Genomic DNA, 20126 nt, shown 5'->3' with positions numbered 1-20126 from the left:
ATGTGTACTCTATAAATGTACATGTGTGTATGTGGTGAACGCATACTACGTGTATTTACACTGTGCATGTATTTACAATGTATAGGTATGTACACTACATTTGTGTCCTACACACGTGCATGCTGTAGGCATGCATGTACATGTGTATATGTGTGTATCTATGGTCACTATGATTATATGCACACTACATGGACACCTATCTGTTCTGCATGTGTACGTACATGCATGTATTTAATGCCGTATACATACCTGTGTACGTACACCATGTGGGTATCTGCACATTATTTCTGCAGATGTATATATACATATGTGCACACAAGCATGCATGTACACTATGCACACTGAATAAACTTCTGGGTATGTACACACTAATACATATACATGCTGCATATGTATGTACACTATTGCATATGTGTATACGCTTTATATGTTAGTGTACTGATGTACGTTGTATACATGTGCATATGTGTACACTGCACATATGTATGCATGCTGTAGTGCACCTACGTACATTGGATAAGAGTGTATGCTATACGCATGTGTATACATATAGCAAATAGCATACCTATATACATATGGATGTGCATGTGTATGCCATATGCATGTACATACAGGTTATAGTATACCTGTGTACACTGTATGCATATAGATGGGTGTACATGCTATGCATGCACATACATGTTAGCTTATGTACATTTGCTATATGGATGTGTGTATGCTCTATGCTTTTACACACGTAGTGAACTTGTTTGTACACTATATTTGGATGTGTGTACACTCTATGCATGTACACCACATGGATCTGGATGTGTGTGCACTCTGTACGCATGTAGTGCACTTATGTATACTCTACGTATTCGGTTGTGTGTATGATCTATGCAGGTACACGTGTTACAGTGTACCATATACGTACACTATGTGAATGTAAATGTGTGTGTGCTCTATGGCACCAGGAATAGGGCTCCTGTAGGGATCCGAGAACACACTATCTCGCTGGCACCGGAGAGTGTAGGATGAAAACAGTTGTTTGTTGCAACCTAGTTGAAATTTGGCAGGTTACTATATCCTTTGCAGTGATTTAGGAATAGTCACTTCATTGATGTGTGTGTTCCTGAAATCATAAACAGCTCTGTGAGGTGTGTCTCATCCCAAGACGAGAAAGGGAACCGAAACAACAATGACTCGGTCACTTAAGTGAGGTAGAACTAACACAGCAGCTGTCTAGCTTTCTGTATTATAACTTTGTCAGCAGCTCAATGAGAAATCGGCACTCATCAGGAAATGTGTCCACTTTCTACTGTTCTTTATTCGTGGCGTATTAACTGCCTCGTGTTATTCCTCACGATGTAGCAAAATCCCTCCTAGAGTTGTGAATATAAACAGTTCATGACAAATGTAGTATCTTCTTTGTTAACATTGAAAGCGATATGTAAGTTCATCTTCAGACACTGTTTGGAAGGATGAGAAAGAAGATGTTTAGGATAAAAGAATAGAGAGCTTTCAAGTAAACAGGGAAAATAAGGACTTTGTGCAAAATGTTTCCAAATTTGGAATTTGAGAATATTAAATCTCACATCTAAGATCATAGGTAGTTTTTTTGGGGGGTTTTAAAATTAGTACTTGGTTTTCCATGTCTTTGGGAATTTCAGTCCTGATGGAGGATTGCAAGAATAATCTGATTTTTCAGAACAGAAGGACAGTCTATCTCAAAGGTAAATTCCAGGTTCTACCATAGAGAAACAGAAATTGCTGTCAACTTTCTGTAAGGTTCTTCAGTTCTTTCCTCTTCTGTGGTTAAAAAACCATCTCTGGGTTTAGTCTCAGCCAAGTTCCTCTTATGAGGTTGCCTCACATTTCGCACAGCTGTTGAGAGTCTTCATCATTCGTAGTTAACTTGTCAAAAGCAAAACTTTGTACTAGTTAGATCTGAGCACCTTGAAGGCAGGGCTTTGTTTTATATTTTTAATAAGCAGCAGGGTGATGGTAGGACTGGGGCCCTTCATCCCATCATGCGTTCCTCAGAGCTTTCAGAGTTCTTACTGCGTGCCGAGTGTGGTGTTGGCTGTGTAGCATTTAAATAGGAATATGAGGCTCTGCGACTTGGGACGCTCTTACTACCTTCATAGAGAGCTTGGTGACAGTTTAGCATGACAGCTTGCACACCTGTTGTGTATACTTTATTACGGCCCCACAGAAAGGGTATTGATTTAAACGTGACTAATTTCTCTTGTTTATTTTTGCCTTTATTCCTAGTTACAGTCCCGATACTTTTTCTTCCTTTAAAATCTTGCTAATCGCTGGGGAATTAGTGATAAACTATATTTATGTGTTCTCTAAATCTAGCGATTTAATTGGAGGTCATTCTTCTTGTACCATGTGTCAGTGCTGTGTCAGGATGGTTCAGTTTTACATTGTCAAAGGATTAACTAGAGCAGGATGCAGTCTTACTGGAACTTGCTCATTTATGAAATATAGGCACTTTATTTTTTGTTACACTCGAGGTGTGCTCAAATGTAAACATTTTGAGCCGTGTTAGAAGGATATACAAGATTGTAATGAAGAAATCAACAACTTGATCAAGTACCAGCTAATGAACTTTATGTTTGAAGTATATGGAACATGGACCTTGGCAATCAGTTTTCATCTTGACCTTTTATTTTTTTACTAGAATCTTGGTCTGTCACCCAGGCTGGAAGTGTGGAGCACAGTAGTACGATGTCCGTTCGCTGCAACCTCTACTTCCCAGGTTCAAGGGATTCTTATGCCTCAGTCTCCCTAGTAGCTGGGGTTACAGGGTGTGTGCCACCATGTCTGGATAATTTATTTTTAGTAGAGATGCGGTTTTGTCCTGTTGACCAAGCTGGTCTGCAACTCCTGACCTCAAGTGATCCACCCACCTCAGCTTCCCAAAGTGATGGGATTACAGGTCTGAACCACCATCCCTGGCCTGATCTTCTGTTCTAATATTGGTTATTCAGTCTCAATGATAGCGCCTGGTTGTATTAACTTGTTGTAGAAAGCACAATTGCAATGAATTTGGTTGTGTATGTACGTGCTGACTTAGCGTTCATGGCAGCACTGTGAGGTGGGCATTGTTCCTGAAGGAAGGATGGATGGGCAAGTCAGGGCTTAGATACGGGACTTGTGGGCAGTCACTGTTGTCCCATGGCTGAGATCAGGCCTGTCTGTCGCCTGTACACTGAACTCTTTTTTTTTTTTTTTTTTTTTTTTTTTGAGACGGAGTCTCGCTGTGTCGCCCAGGCTGGAGTGCAGTGGCCGGATCTCAGCTCACTGCAAGCTCCGCCTCCCGGGTTTACGCCATTCTCCTGCCTCAGCCTCCCGAGTAGCTGGGACTACAGGCGCCCGCCAACTCACCCGGCTAGTTTTTTGTATTTTTTAGTAGAGACGGGGTTTCACCTGTGTTAGCCAGGATGGTCTCGATCTCCTGACCTCGTGATCCACCCGTCTCGGCCTCCCAAAGTGCTGAGATTACAGGCTTGAGCCACCGCGCCCGGCTTCCTGAACTGTTAACACACGAACGAGCAACGGTCAAGAGTCGGTGCTCGAGTGTGATGTGGCCTGTGGTGTGTGCCTCTCAGCCTTGCTTTGGCTCGGGGTAGCAGGGCAACAGCTCCGTCCCTCATGCGGCCGCCTGGGAGTCCCAGGAGAACCCACTGATACCGTTTATAAATGCCGGGCATCGAACGTTCTCCTTGGTACCAGCACATCTGGAATCGGACAGTGCAGTTAGATTCTCGGCCAGCAAACCTGTACAGGAGTGTGTGAACTCTGCGTTTGCTTCTCCCGGACAAAGGTGAATTCCCGATCACTAGTGGATGACAACAGGTGTGGCCTCAGGAGCAGCACGGAGACAGGCACCCGGGTGCAGGAAGAGCACCTGCAAGAGGGGTTGGGGAACGTGACAGGCGCACGTGCGAGTTTAGCTGTTACCGTGGCAGGTGGGGGGTGGGTGAGACCAGATTTTCTCATTGTTGCCCCTTTCTGAAAAGGGCCTTGAATTGACTTCTCTGTGGCTCTTCGCGCCTCCTTGTCAGGTTGGAGGAGACTGCTCCCCTGGCTCAGGCCCTGCTTGCGGCGAGACGGAAGCTGCTGTTGCTTGCCCTGCCCTCCCTGTGACGTCCTCTGTGCTGTTGTCCGGGAACAGTTCTGCCGAGCAAGCTTGCACTCTGCTCCCTTCTGCTCTTGGATTTCATGTCTGGAAGGCTTGTGTTCTTTCCTAATTTTTGATAATGCTGAGCTATGTTTTTGCAAGGATCACACGTGCCCATACAGGGAGAAGCTCCTTTGCAACTTTAGCATCTTGACGCTCTCAAGCAGAGCTTGCTATCGAAGTTGACAGCCTCCTGTGTTTTTGTTTTGGCAGAAACTGAACTTCAGTCCTAGGACAGCTTCAGCACACTTGATCCTAGCTCTTCTCTCTCACTGCTCCACTTGTGTGTGACAGAAATCATATGCCCTGAAGTTTACCAGTCCCTTCATTTGAAAATCAGTTAATGTATGCGATCCTCATGAGAATTTTACTTTTTATTAAAGCAATCGCAAAGACTGGGTTTTGTGAAACCAGTGTTTTATGTGTATATTACTTGCACTCACAATAAGCTTTGTCTTCTAAATATTTCATGTTTCAGATTAGCACTGGAATCATGCCCTGGAGTAGTTTTACTTTTCCACTTTTATTTTTGGCTAAGGTAAAGTTGAGAACATTGTGATATTAGGTGTAGTGAGCCCTTTTAGCTTCTTCTATGTCTGTTTTCCTTTAAGCCAGAACCAGCAGACGGATACCAGTTTGTGAGCACCTGGCATCTCCCAGGCCTTTCCTGGGTCTTCCCTCAGCTGTCTCGTGGACAGAGCAGTCACTCGTGGAACGTGAACCTGAGAATTTGTGCGTGGAATTAAGTAAATGTCATAGCTCTCTTCTGTGACGAACGGAATCACATTAAGCCCAGTAAATTGTAACAGCAGGTCTTGCACATGCAAAGCATTGAACACCAGGACAGGTAATCAGGCTACGACGCTTCTGGTCCTGCACAAGACCTCCGGTATCACAGCACATTTAACAAATTGGCTGCATTGAGTGTTTGAAAACGTTGGGTATGTACCATGTCCGTGATTTTCGAGGGCCTGGAAAAACACCTCTGTGGTTATAGCAATCTTGATCGTTGGGAGCTTAAGGTTAGTACTGGGGCAGACTGTGTTTTAAAGAATCAAGGTCTCTCGAGTATGTTTCGATTTTCCCATGAAGAAGAAAGATGTTAGCTGTTCTTTCCTGGACTGTGGCTATCAGAGTGCCCCACCATGGTCACTCACACGTTTACTTCATTTTCATTTAACCGGGCTGGGCTTGGGCCAGAGTACTTCGGTTGTCAAATGTCATATGAGGCTGAGGAACTGTCTTCTGCTTCATCGTTGGCATATGGAAATACTGTTTTTCAAAGCATACTCTACTCTCTCATTTGTGTTTATATAAAATAATGGAATGGTTATTTTAACTGTGCAGTTTCCTATGCTTGCTTATTTAATTGAGGAAAGATAATGGTTTTATTTTGCTAAAATCTGTGCTAGGAATTGTGCAAAATCTTTGTGAAATGCCCATTTTACTAGCTTAAGTTATAGATCTTTGTATAGAAAAGAAAAAGCCTATTGCTACAAGGAGCATTGTCTTTACCGATGCAAAAAGCTTTAGGCTTATTGGCCGTGTAGTCAGTAAAATGCATTAGAATGTGGCGAACATTGAGAAAAGCATTGAAGTTTTAAAATCTGCTATGCAGTTTTTTCCAACTCCCTTGCAAGATACTTACTTTGAATAAAAGACAGAATAAAGTGTTCCCATTGAGGAAAGGGGCAAGAGGACTGTTGAGAATGTGTTCTGAACCTGAGCAGTCCTGCCACGCTCATCTGTGATGTGGTGGTGTCCATGGTATCACTTTTACAGAACTTTAAGAATGCTGCTTCTGTGAATAAAATACATTTATTCTTAGCATTTCAGTTTTGAGTTTTGAGAAGTGTAAAAAGTGTTAATGGTTTCTTTCCCTTACAGAATTTGCTTGTTCTTTTTTTTTTTTTTTTAAATGCCTACAAGACTGTGAAGCACATTAGTCACTTAAAAAGAAAAGAAAAAAAAAAAAAGGGCCGGGCGTGATGGCTCACGCCTGTAATCCGAGCCCTTTGGGAGGCCGAGGCGGGTGGATTGCTTGAGCCTGGGAGCTTGAGACCCAGGGAACCGGCCTGGGCAACCTGGTGAAATCCCATCTCTACTTAAAACACACAAATTAGTTGGGCGTGATGACTGCACACCTGTAGTCCTGGCTACTCCAGAGGCTGAAGAGAATCGCTTGAGCCTGGGAGGTGGACCTTGCAGTGAGTGGAGATCACGCCCTTGCTGTCAAGCCTTGTTGACAGAATTTGGACCCTGCCTGATAAACAGCAACGTTCATAACGTATGGGTGAACTGCCCGGCTGCTCTGTCTAGAGTAGAATAAATCCAATTACGTTTTTGTCTTTTATTAGTATTGAAATTTTCTCAATCATCCCTTTGTTTTCATTACATTGTAGCAATATATTGCTGCTTAGAGTCTGGAACAAGTAGGCTTCTCTGGATCAGGTTCTTACTGGATTGCTAAAACTTAGAATGATTTTTCCCCTCCTTGGATGTGACTTATAGAACTTTGCCTTTTGAGGTGATGTGTTGCATTTGATAGCGGACACAGGAACGCCCAAAGAATTCACTTACGGGGCTAAAATGTACGTACTTTGTAGTGTTTCCCTCCTAGAATGAAAACGGTACCTCTCATTTGTGGGTCGATGATGCTATTTGCTGAAAACATTTTAAATTTTATTTATTTTAATTTTTTGAGACAGAGTCTTGCTCTGTCACCCAGGCTGGAGTGCAGTGGCACGATTTCGGCTCACTGCAAACTCCACCTCCCAGCTTCACGGCATTCTCCTGCCTCAGCCTCCCGAGTAGCTGGGACTACAGGTGCCCGCTACCATGCCTGGCTAATTTTTTTATTTTTGATAGAGAAGGGGGTTTCACCGTGTTAGCCAGAATGGTCTCGATCTCCTGACCTTGTGATCCACCTGCCTCGTCCTCCCAAAGTGCTGGGATTGCAAGCGTGAGCCGCCGCACCCGGCCGAAAACATGTTTCTTTACTGCCTCAGTCCTCAGTTGGGTAGTCTGTTCTTTGTAAGACATTCAGGGACCGGGGACATCTTGAGTCTTGAAAGGCGCTCTCTGTGAGATGGGAATCTTCCGGCTGCTTATTTAAGGAATCCTGCCGGTTGTCATTTACTGGAGAGCACAGTTTCCTGGCTGCCCTGGTCTTTGAGGGGAGGGAGACTGAGGGGTCATTTTCCCACCTGGACCAATGTGTTTATTAAACCTGGCTTGTGTATCATTTGGATCTTTTTATGAAGGAAAAGCCACATCTGTGACTTTCAGATGAGTGGAAGTCATGTTAAAATATATATATACATATATATATATATATATATATATATATATATATATATATATATATGGCTACTATGGAGAAGTTTTGTCCTTGTGACCTGTGAATACAGTCACAGGAGAGCAGAATGTTCACGGTGTGGGTGCTTACAGTGTACATCCAGAGTCACATTCTTCACTAGTATTACGTTAAAAAGTGACAAATAAGAGAAAAATATTTTGCTCATTACAACGTTGGTAAGAAGCTGGCAGCACTCTTGTTTTTGGAGGGGTGTGAAGGGAATATTGAGAAAGTGTCATCAACATTAGACTCGCCCACTCTGCAAATCCTGTGCCAGCTGGAGTGAGGACCCCGTGATGGAAAGATGCACCCCTCTTCCCGGAAGGAGTTGAATCTTTGTAGCGCTCAGGACGCATGGTTCATCTCTATATAAAGGCAGAGTGTGAAACGCCGTGGAGGCTGAGAGAAGCGATGTGGTTAGCAAGTATGAGTGAGACGTTTGGGGCTTGTTAGCACCTGGCGTGTGTGCAGCAAGGTTTGCTATCTGCACATGTGTGATTCTTAGAACACTGGCGTCTGGAGCCATGGGGGCTGTCGAGGGCCCCAGCTCCTGGCGGGCTGAGGAGTTCCCTGTTACCACCAGGATAACCGTGATTTTGAAGGCTGTCACTCAATCCCAAGTCCTGGAAGGGGCTCCTTTCAGAGAGGAAAACACCCCTAGAGCCTCAGGCAGAATTCAGTGATTTTTCTTATAATGTTGCTTAGATTTCGCAAACATGAAACCAAGAACATATTTCAGAATGCTTATGGTTCTTCTGTAACCATGGAAACAAAGTAAGTTGCAGTCGATGGACAGTTTGCGGAAGCTGAACTGCCTACATCGTGAGCACGGCGCTCTCCCTACCGCCCTGGGCCTTGCTCCGGTTTGCTGGGGAGGCTTTGCAGGGCCTCTTGTTTGGGATACCTCTCTCATGTCCCATGTTGCTACCCCTGGTCACAGCCATACTGCTGGGCACCTGCGCCGTGAGGACACTGAGTGGACACGGAGCCGCGGGGCAGCAGTTGGTCAGGAGGTGGCATCCACATGGTCCGAAACAGGTTTCTGTTCATTAAGAATGATCATTAAGAGTGAAAGAAAACTCTACTGACCTGAGAATGCGTCCGCTGAGTTGCATAGGGAAGTGCAGTGAGGAAGGTGAGGGCTGAAAGGAAATGAGGGAGGGAGAGGAAAAGGAGAGAAGGGAAGCGAAAGGGGGGAGGGCGGATGGGAGTGAAGAGGGAGATGGAGGAGGAAGAAGAGAGAGGGCGGTGGGCAGGAGCCTGGGAAATGTGTCCCAGAGCCGGCACCTGACCGTCGTGGGTGCGTCAGAGCTGATCTTCCAGGAGAGGTGGCCTGGGAGGGTTGACCCTTAGGAAGTGAGGGCCAGGGGGAGCTGATTTTTTGGCCCTCAGCGGGGCTGTTGTTGACCTGAGATACAGTCGATAGTTTTCCTGAAGAGATCGTCTGCACAGCCACCGTTTGCTGCCAGGTTGGAGACAGAAGTGCTCCTCCCCATGGATTCTTTCTAGTTTGTGGATTTTTCCCAGTTTACCTGAGCAGCCTGTCAGTGGAAATGTCGGGGATTACTAACATGTCTCCATCCTACAGAGCAGTCGACCAGCTTCCGATCCTGTAGTTGTTGGGGGCACCATTCCGGTCCTGTCAGTGCCGGCCCAGCTTGGAAGCCGCAGCCCGAGGCGCTGGGAAACCTGCGGGGCTCTCACTGCCAGGGTTCTGATGGGAATCGAGCGCTGGAAGAAAGATGTCCTTAGGGCAGAGCCTGGCGAGGAGGGGGTGCTGCTGTTGCAGCAGTACATGGAATTTCAAATGACAAATGAAACAAGCTTTTAATGATGACCAGAGCCCCATGCTCTGCGTTTCTTCAAATGGAAATGTTGTGCTGAAATGAAATTGCTGTTAATCGGTTGCCTCATGCAAGACGCAAGACGGAGGGCTGGGAGCAAAGTAGAACGTGGACTTATCTACAAAGCTTCCTCCTCTCAGACTATCATCAGTTGGATGGTGCTACACAGGAATATGTGAGAATTCGTGTGAGAAAGGTGATGGGTGCAGACCTGTGTGATCGGCAGGTGTGGGGGAGGTTTGAGAGAAGCTTTTGGCTGAAGTGATGTCAGATGCAGGTGCTGAAGTGTGATGTCTGTCTGGATGGAAGAGCACACACGCCTCTGGGCTGTGGGAAACAGATAAAGGAGGAGGTGGACAGACGTGAGTCGTGTCTTAGGAATGGTAGCAATTCAGGCAGACCCAGGATCAGGCTCCCACGGGGGAGGAGTGGATATCAGGACCCAGGGAGCGTGGGGCGGGGGTCATGCCCAGGCCTCTGCGGGTCTTGCTCTTGTGTCAGCAGGGCCCTGTGCTTGCCCTCCTTAAAACTTTCCTGATCCATAAAACGGGCACGACAAAATCCACCTTGTGACACTGAAGCTTAAATGAGATGATGTACATGGTGTCTTCCTTCCCTTCCTGACACATCCTAGACTCACAGCTATGGTAGCAGCGACAGACTGGATGGAATGCTGGAGCCGCTTTGCGCCTGGTGAAGCCACATGGATTTGTGCAGTGCTGGCGACTGTCTCTGAAAGCCTTTGGTCATGGCAGTGGCAGCCTGGAGTGGCTCTTGGCATACTTGAGTCTGTGGAGTGCAAGGTTGACTGGAGCTCCGAGGCCATTGATACTATCCAGGGGTGAGCTGATGAGGCCCTAAAACATGGGGGAAGGCCGAGAGGACTTGGCTGCCAGAAGCATTGTAGATTTCTGGCTTCGAGAACTGGCTGACTTATGGACATAGGAAGGTAAACCCAGATGGCTCCAAAATTGTAAGTCCAGAAGAAAGGTGGGAGGGTACAATTGCTGACTAGGTCATGGTTGCCCTGTCCCTTTGTTTCTGGCCATCGTTTCTCCTCCCTCCCCCTGCCTTTGTGGGCTGGAGGGCCTGAGCCTGCACAGCGGTCTATTTCATGATGACAATGGCCGATTATTACCCTGCAGTAAGAAGTCTCTCCATTTTATTTGACAGCAGTAGTTAAATAAATTTAAGGAGTGATGGTGTAGTAGTATTTGTTTTATTTGTGCTTTTTTTTTTTTTTAAGTGTCATTTAACTGAATGTTATTTCCAATTTCACTGATCACTTTGAGAGGCCAAAACATGCTTTGATTTGTTATTTTGTGTTTGAGCTAGTTTATTGCCTCACAGGAATGCCAAGTATTCTGTTGTCACACATCATTAAGTATCTCAAATTGTGTTACTATAATACTTAGCTGAATTACCTCCCTTATTTTGGCTTTTAAAAATCTAAAATCTGTGTGAAACACAGGATGGTGCATCTCCATTGAGGGTTGTTGAGAAGTGTGACTTTTGCTGGCATGCTTGAAAATCAGTGACATTATTTTATAGAAACACTTTGTAACTGACAGCAAAGCTAGAAGCTCCTGTAAAGGGCAGAGTAGGCAACGTGTTATGCTTTGAGGGCCACAGAAGTCTCTGCATATATTTCTTTTGTGAAAACGTCAAAGTGTAAAAATCACTTCTGGTTCCCTGGCCAAGGCTCGGTCGGGGATCGTGGTTTGCAGACCCTTAACAGCAGCTTAGCTGAAAGCTGGTCTCCCATGCGGTGAGCAGGAGCCTACCTCATTGCTTCAGCCAGGAAGATGCTGCCCTGATGCTGGAATTTACTTCAAAGAAACTTGAAAGCTCTGGCACCGCTGCTCATTTCCATACTGTTGCAGGCTATCTAAAATACGGAGGATGCCGTGGCGTTTTGATTTTGTTACTCCTCTTGAACCGCTCTGAGATGGCTCATCGCGAGTTAGACATTTGCAGAAATGATCAAGCAGAGCTGCAGTCATCTTGCAGATCAAGTGAAGTTTTTTCTGAAAGCTTGTTACAGGCTTAAATTTCTGATCCCGTTCCATCCACTGATCTTGTATGATTGGTTTTGTTTTGCACCCATTTGGGTCTGTGAAGCGTCTCCCCACCGTGGTAGAACTTTAGCTCTGATTTCATGCATGATTCGATATCCTTCCTCCTCTTCTGTGAGGAGAAAGCGCTGTAGCTCCTGCGTGGTTTCCGGCCCCTCCCTGCACGCGGATGGATTGGGAGGTATTTGTGGTGTGTGAACTTGCTACCCCCAAAGGCTCCTTGTTGACTCCCCTGGACCAGACTCTTCCCTACTCCCATGGACTGCACTCCTCCCTCCTGGTTCATTCCCTGGACCACATTCCTCCCTCCTCCTCCCTGGCTCATTCCCCTGGACCACACACGTCCCTCCTGGTTCACTCCCTGGATCACACTCCTCCCTCCTGGTTCACTCCCTGAGCCGAACTCCTGCCTCCTGTTTCACTCGCTGAGCCAAACTCCACCCTCCTCCCTCCTGGTTCACTCTCCTGTGTCCCCACGCCTCTCTCCTGGTTCACTGCCCTGGGCCCCCACGCCTCCCTGCTGGTTCACTGCCCTGGGCCCTCATGCCTCCCTCCTTGTTCACTCACCTGAGCCCCCACTCCTCCCTCATAGTTCACTCCCCAGGACCCCCACTCCTCCCTACTCCCCTGGGCTACATTCCTCCCTCCTGGTTCACTCCCCTGGGTCCCCACTCCTCCCTCTTGGGGACGTGGTAGTTTCTGCTGTGCTTGTGCCAGCGCGATAAGGCTGAGTGGCAGCTCCAGGGCTATGGCTGCTCAAGCAGCTGTGGTGTTAGTGCAGAGAACTGCCGGGATGCAGCTGCCCTTGCTGTGATGCTTCGAGTGTCACAGTCGGTATGGGAAACTAGGTGGGATGTGGATGTCCCAGGAAGGGACAGGAGCCTCCCCTCAGCCTCTGTCAAACAGTTCTCAGCCAGGCATGGTGGCTCATGCCTGTAATCCCAGCCCTTTGGGAGGCCGGGGTGGGTGGATCACCTGAGGTCAGGAGTTGGAGACCAGCTTGACCAATGTGGTAATTTTTGACACGTTAAGGATTAAGGAAAATGACTCTCACTCGTTTGCCTTGCTTTTTAATTGATGATTGGTGTAGCCTAGTAGTCTGAACTTGTTAAGCAACCATTCTTACTGAAAGACTAATGTTTAAAAGTCTCTTCCTCTGGACACGTCTTTGGCTGCTGTAATCAAATGCAATGTAATGAAATGCAATGTAATCAGCACTGGTTAATGGCTTTCCTTGTTTGGCTAACAAATGCTCCTCAGAAACTTTGGTTTCTTGTTATTTTCATTTATAATCATGTTTTAAGCCTTCTAATTTTTCTAGCTTTCCTGCGAGTTGGGAATAATTGTGATGGGTGCTTAGTTTGGGATGTTGACGTATACTCTATGCCCAGCTACTATGCCGTTGTGTGAACACTGATTTCTCACTTTCTCATGAAGACTGATTTCACCTAGTTTGGTAAATTCTATTAATTTTAAGGAAGGGAGTGGAATGCAACTGCTGTTAGGAGGCTTTTTTAAGGATCGGGGAAATGTTGCCATGATTATTACCATTACAGAAGGAACATAAAAATACGTGCTGCCTTCAGTCATGATGAATATGTAAGTCCGCGTCTGGGACTGCAGAAAACGGCAGCCCCAAATCTTAAAATCGTGTGGATGCACCAAGCCCATCTGCAGGGCACTGTAGAGCAGCCTGCATTAGCCGAAGTTGCCCACAAGCCCTGAGGGATTGTGTCTGAGTTTTGATAAGGCTCTGACTTGGGATTTAACAGATCTCCTAATACTGTGATATTCTAAACAAAGACACGATACTGCCCAGGGAGCCCAGTGGGCACCTGTAGGCAGTGTAGGCGAGAAAAGGTTCCAAAGAAGATTCCTGCAGCTCAGCTAGGAGGATTCTGTAAGGCAGTAGACACATCAATGTTCACATGGGAGTGTTGAGCTATATTCATTCCTTTTAGGCAGCCAGGCTTGTGTGTGTGTTTTAGGGGCACTCACATAGTGCCCCTTCTACCCTCACTGCCGGTTGTGCCTGTTTGATGTTGCGGATTTCTGTGTTAAGTGTGTCCACTCTCCAAATGTATCTCTGTCTCTAGAATATTTTAGAGTAGACCATCTATTGTTTAAACGCTTACTTTTAGTGAGGAAGAAATCTTTAAAACGGGCCATACCGACCCTGCTATAAATGTTGAACAATGGAATGTGTAATGTTTAACACGTAGTGTTTAAAGTAGAAGACAGTTTAATTTAGAAATCCTGTTGGAATGCCAACTTAAATTACCACCATCCGTATGCATATGGAAAAGAATGAGAGAGAATGTACAGAATTGGAATTTTGTCTATTTTGTAGAGAGTCTGTAATGTATCAGGTACAAGCCTCACTTCATGATTTAAATGCATGAAGCTGAAATTACAAAACTTGACAAAAACATGGCTTTGAATAGTGAGCCTTTATCCTCCTTGAAATAGTGATTCATTCACTAAAATGTCCACCTGCAACTTTGTCAAACACATTTGTTGCATTAGTTCTCAAGTGAGCTCAGTTTTCCAGACAGGGAGATTATTATTGCTTAAAGTTTGTCCTGATGATGTTGGTGAACAGGGAAAATCCTATGATGTGGATCCTCTGTATGTGTTAAATATCAGATGCGGCCTGCCCAACCCTCTGCCTGTAACTGGGAAGCTTGACTGTCGGGATCATTGTAGAGAACCTTGAGGAAAGCAAAACAAAAAGCCTCTGGAGTAGCAAAAGATGTAGCTGATTTCATGCAGTAAAACTTACACATTTTTCTTTAAAATGCATCCTTCGGAACCTCAGTTTGCTGATTATTTTAGAATCACTGTAGTCTGCTGACAGCAGTCGTGGGAACAGGTGCATGGCCCGGCTGGTGCAGGAGGGTCTCAGAGCGGAGCCACACTGCTGACACCGAAGGAGGGGCTGGAGCCATCACTCTTGTGACTCGTGCAGATGGCCTTGGCTGACCTCCAGAAGAGGAAACGTCAGTATCCAAGGAGGAAAAAGTCTATTAGTTTCATGAGTGTTTGCCTTTGCAATGGCTACAACCCTGAGTTTGTGGCACCTGCTGTCTCTGGAATGAGGAGTCTTCCCTTCCTGGCAGACAAGCTCTAGATGGGAACAGGAGCTGTGGTTGCTAGATTGAAGAGGTTTCCTTCTTGGGGAGGTGGCCTTCGAGCCTGACATGAAGGAAGCTGTGACTGGCGGGAAAGGGCCTTGGAGACAGTGTATTTACCAGGAGGGTCAGTGACTGAGAACCATCCTGTTCCGAGTGTTGCCATTCTGGTTCTAGAGTAAACTTGGGGAGAAACAACAGCCAAAAGCCTCGAGGAATATTCTGTGATGTTGATCACGTTTGGTAGATTTGTTGCTGAGACTCTGAAATGAGAAACCCTGGAGGTGCAGGTCTATCAGGCCGTGGGACGTGGGAGAGCTGCTGCTTCAGGGGTTGGAGTCCCCGTGCCAGAGGCTCAGTCCTGCAGAGACTTCTGCACAGTGGGCAACTGATGCCTCCGGTTGATTGTGAGTCCCCCAGATGAATACCCATGAAAGGTACCGTGTCAGCAAAGAGTCAAACCTGTGAAGCATTTGGAGATTTATTCTGAGCCAAATGAGTTACCATGGCCCTTGATACTACCCTCAGGAGATCCTAAGAACGTATTCCCGAGGAGGTCAGAGCCCAGCCTGGTTTTATAGCTTTTAGGGAGACATGAGACAATCGATCAAATAAATGTAAGATGTACATGGGTTTGGTCTGGAAAGGTGGGACAACTGGAAGCGGGGGTGTCCAGGTCATAGGTAGATTCGAAAATTTCCTGATTGACAGTTGGTTAAGAAAGTTGTCAGATAAGGGGTTGTGGAGACCAAGGCTTTGTCATGTGGAGGAAATCCTCCAGGTAGCTTCGGAGAGAATAGATTGTAAATGTTTCCCATCAGACTAAACGTCTAAGTTCTGTCTAATTCCAGAAGGGAGGTAGGGTGATGAGGCAAGTCCGACCCCCCAGCGATCATGGCCTGGACTAGTTTTTCAGATTAGCTTTGGAATGCCCTTGTCAAAAGCCGGGGCTGTTCAGATGGCCAAAGTGGCTTCGAATTCTAATGTTTTTACAACCAGAAGGTGATTGTGTTTTTTTCTGTGGATGACAGCCAGTGTGGTAATTAATATTTTGTTAGCAGATTAATTTGGAAGTCAATGTGTTTTCAAGTATGTTAATTATTAAATCATCAACAAACAGAGAAGGGCTTACTTTGAAAGCAGCCTGAGACTCAAGAGGCTCGGCAAAGAAAACGATGGACTTGGGAGAACTGATTCACGTGTTTACTGCACCAAGTTTCAGGCATTATGAGAAGTCTGTGCTGATACATTGTGACTTGAGAACTTAAATCTTGATGGACTCTTAAGAGTGAGGCTTTTTTCTTTTTCTTTTTCTTTTAAACGGTCAGCGTTTCTGTCTCCTGTGTTTTGTCTTCCAGCGGTGGAGCACTTTAGGTTTGTGTTCACGTGGCGTTGTTCCCTGAACCACCAGGTTTGTGGCTCCGCGGTCCTGCCCGCCTTGATCGTGTCTTCCCCGCCCCGTGGGTTTTATCCTGAGGACGGTTCTCCGCTGTGTGGAGTGGAGGATCAGTGGACACTGGCTTTACCGACTCATTTTCTATGTAGCTCCCAGTTTCTCAAAATCATAATTGTCTTGGATTCCCTGTGAAACTGGGAATCGGGCCTTGGGCACAGTGCTGGGTGGCCTTGGGTGCAGTACTGGGGCAGGAGGGAGAGATGAGAATAGGAAGGACGGGTTTGTCAGGGGGAAGGAACTCTTTGCCGCATTCCTGTGTCTGTTTTAGGTTAAAGATGAATGGCCGGGTGGTGGATGTCTCCCCTGCTGTGGCTGGACCTCGCTGTGCTGAACCCTGAGCAGGGGCCCCAGCAGCTGCCTCCTGCCAGGCCGGGGCCACAGGGCTGGGCTGCTGCCTCTAGGGTGGGTTGCGAGGGCTCGTGCCAAGTTGCAAGGGTCTGCACTGCTCCTGTGTGACCTGAGGGACATGGGGGAAGCTGGTCTGTGCTCCTTACCTGGGAGAAGTTGAGCTCACCTGGGCCCAGAGCCTCGGGGGAGGTATTAAGGCAGAGGCCTGGAATTCCTGCTTTCCCCAGACAACAAGAAAGCTCAGTGTTGCACCTGCTCTGAGATGCCCTCAGTAGCCATATATAGTTGACTTGAACATGAGGGAAGGTGCCAATTAACCCTGCTCTGTGGAGAGCTTTGAGGAGTCCAGGCCCTGGGCCCCGGGCTTTTTAATATGTTCCTTCCTGAACAAAAAAGAACAAAAGATCCCTGTGGCTGATGCCGACTGCATGGGGTAGGACATGCTGAGCTTGCGTGGGGCTTGCCCCTGAGTTTCCTTGGTGCTCCTCCCAGCCACCACGGACACCAGCCTTTCCAGGCCGAGGCTTGTCCTGTTTAGACCCTTGTTGGTGGGGTCTGTGGTCCTGGATCGAGGGCCCAAGCACTTCTTTCATGATTATAAATGATTCACCAGAGACGCACGGCTGCCCCCAAATATCTCACGAGCATGAGAGCCAGTGTCGCCACCGCAAGCTCATAATTCTCGTAGAAAGAGGAAATTTTACTTTTAATGTGCTCGTGTGACTCAGATGCAAATATTTAATTCCCGTTAAACTTTCAAGAGCTTGAGAACCTCTGAGACTCCTTGAAAGTTGTTCCTTTGCCCCACGACTAACTCTCCTGTGGAAGGAGGCTGGGGTGGTCCGCGGGGTCTGGGGTCCTGCTGCGTTCTCCAGGATTCCTTAGGTTTCATCATTAGTCCCAGCTCTTCAGCAGGTGGAGCTGATTGACTCTGACATTTCCATTATATTGTTCTTGTGTTGCCTCAGTTAGAATAATCAGTATTTACCAGAAATAATTGATGGCGAGATGGGAATTATTGGTGATTCCCTGACATAGGCAGCCTGTATAGATAAGCGTGTTACACGGTGTCTGATTTCTGAGATGTTGGTCCAAACCTTCTCAGCAACACACTTTGAAGGGTAGATTCCTGTGCAGGAGAAGCTCCTTTTCCCCGAGACGCGGTGGCGGCCCCTGCACTGGCATGGCAGGGTGGGCGTGTGACTGGGCAGGGCTGGACCTGCTCCTGTCCGCCCCTGTGCTGGGCGCGTACCTCCGTACCACATGTGTGTCGAGGGTGCCTGCCTTTGTTCCCCCAGCTCGAACTCATAGAATTGTATACCTTCCTGACACATTCCTGCATAGAGATGATTAGATCTGGGGGCTGAATCTCAATCGGACATGCATGTAGGTAAATTATTGACGTGAATGACTTGGGTCCTCCACGTTCAGGGTCAGGAGGCACGGAGTGGGTTTGGAGACAGCTGCCTGGCCTCAGGAAGTTTCTCTCAGAGCCTGTTTCTTTCTCTAGCAAAGTAAATGATGCCTTCCTCACGGGGCTTGACACACGCTCAGTACTCAGATGCTGTCTGGTCTTTATTATAGTTAGTATTTGGGGAACAGCATGGCTGGTAAGAAAATGCGTTATCTTTACAATTTATAGAATGTCACACAAGGCAAGCGTGAAACCAGGACTCTACCCTAATCTGAAGATGCTGGTGCTTAGTCTTCTGAAGCATTTTGTTGTAATTCTGGCGTGTGTCAGCCAAGTCATATGATGCCACCGCATGCGTGATGCCAGCTCAGTTACCTTGGAACGGGGAGCCTGAGGCTGCCAGGGAGCAACCCTCTTACCTCCAGCCTTCGGCGGTTTCTCTCTCTCCTTCCCTCTGTCCCTCCCTATCCCCCACTCCTCCTTTCCACTCCTGCTCCCCTCCCTACCCCCCTCACTTACTCTACAACAGACACCCAGACTTTGACAAATCCCAGCTGGGCCTATTTATCACTGGGCTGGGAAACCAGAGGGAAAGGGGCCCAGTTACTACAAAAATAGAGAACTGAAATAGAATGTGAACTACTTTTGCGTATTTTTTATTTTAATCTGAATATGAAAGGCAAGTATCAGCATAAAATGGGTGCTAACTGCGCCACACAGCTCCAAGTCTGCCTTGTCGGGGCTCCGTGGGTTCCCACGCCCTGGCCTTCTCTATGAGTGTCTGGACACACCGTGGCTGCGAAAGGAGCATTCAGTTATGGTCCTTTGAATGTTGCAGAGTCATGTTTAATAAAAATCTTCATGTTTACCCACAGCCAAGTCTTGATTTAATAACAGGTACTGCAGGTCTCTGGGTGGGCCTGAGCCTCTGTTTTAGAAGCAGCCGCACCATCCGAGGGGCAGGTCCGTGTGGGCTGGCAGGCGGCCTGGTCCTTGGAGCACAGGGTGGACCTGACTCAGTCCTGGCAGTGGGGGGCCTTGCAATTCTAGAATGTAGTGATGCAACCTGTGGCATAAATAAAAAGCCTCATGTGCCCCCATGAGAAGCTGGGGCTTCCCCTCAGTACTGTGGTGTGCTGTGTTTGTGATCGTGCAGATGTAAAAGGGTGAGGGAGATGTCTAAAAACTAGGCTCCCAAAGACAGCCCTTCATGTCGGGTGCTTTCATGTGTCTATGTACACCTGTTTGACGAGTGTACACCTTCACGCGTGCACCTGTTTCACGCATGTACACCTGTTTGTGCATGTGCCTGTTTCACACTTGTGCCTGTTTCGCGTGTGTGTGCGCCTGGGCATTCACCTTGTATTGCGTCATACGTTGTATTTTACAGATTGTTTTTTTTCAGTTTGTATCGTGAGCTTGTAACGACGTCGTGAAGAAAAGAGGGGATCCTGGCAGCCTTTGGCTCTGAGAAACGTGATGTCACGGGAACAGATGAGACAGCCCGGGTGAGGCTGGCAGATGCCATCGTGGCCTGGGAGTCCGTGCACATCCACTGTCTGTCGCTGTGTGACAAGTGACCCCAAAACCTAGGGGCTTAAGGCAAAGTACACGTACGACTGTACAGCTTCTTCAGGTTGCAAATTCAGGGCAGCCTTGCTGAGCGGCTCTGGCCCAGTCCCCCGGGTCACCGTGAAGATGCTGTCCAGGGCTGCAGCCATCTGTAGGCTCAGCTGGGCTGGAGGTTCTGCTCCAGGATGCTGTGCTGACGTGTCTGCGGGCAGAGGCCTGGTCCTCCACACCTGGCCCCTCCCTGGGGCTGCCAAGTGCATTCCTGCCCAGGGCCGCTTCTTTCCCCAGAGACGTAGCAGTGCTGGTCTTATGCTCAGCGTCAAGGTGGCCGGGTCAGGAGCAAAGACTTGTTTCCCCTACTCGGCGACTACTCCTGCAGGGCTGGACGACAGTGGAGGTCGCGCAGGAAGGTGTTCGCTGAAGACCGTGCTCTGTGACTTGACGGGTGTTCCTCCCAGGAGGGTGAAATGGAGACTGGACGCTGGGAGCGGCATCCTGCGTGACCCCACGTGTAGTGGGCTCACAGCAGAGCTAAGTCCTTCCTTTACAGATACTTTTCAGAGTTTGCCCGTCTTTAGATTCTCTGATTAACATGTCTGAGGAGGGTCCCAGGAGTCTGCCACCTGCCAGGCCAAGGAGGTTCCCTACATGTAGCTGGTACCCTGACACCCTGAGAAACGTGACTCGAGAGGATCACCTGAGTTTCCTAAATGAGTCATCTGCCTTCTCTTCCCTTTGCTTTTATGCTTCCCCCAGG

This window comes from Macaca fascicularis, chromosome 18 (assembly GCF_037993035.2).
Source record: "Macaca fascicularis isolate 582-1 chromosome 18, T2T-MFA8v1.1".
Classification (NCBI taxonomy): Eukaryota; Metazoa; Chordata; class Mammalia; order Primates; family Cercopithecidae; genus Macaca; species Macaca fascicularis.
The sequence above is the reverse complement of the archived record's forward strand: the minus strand, read 5'-3'. Positions refer to the sequence as shown.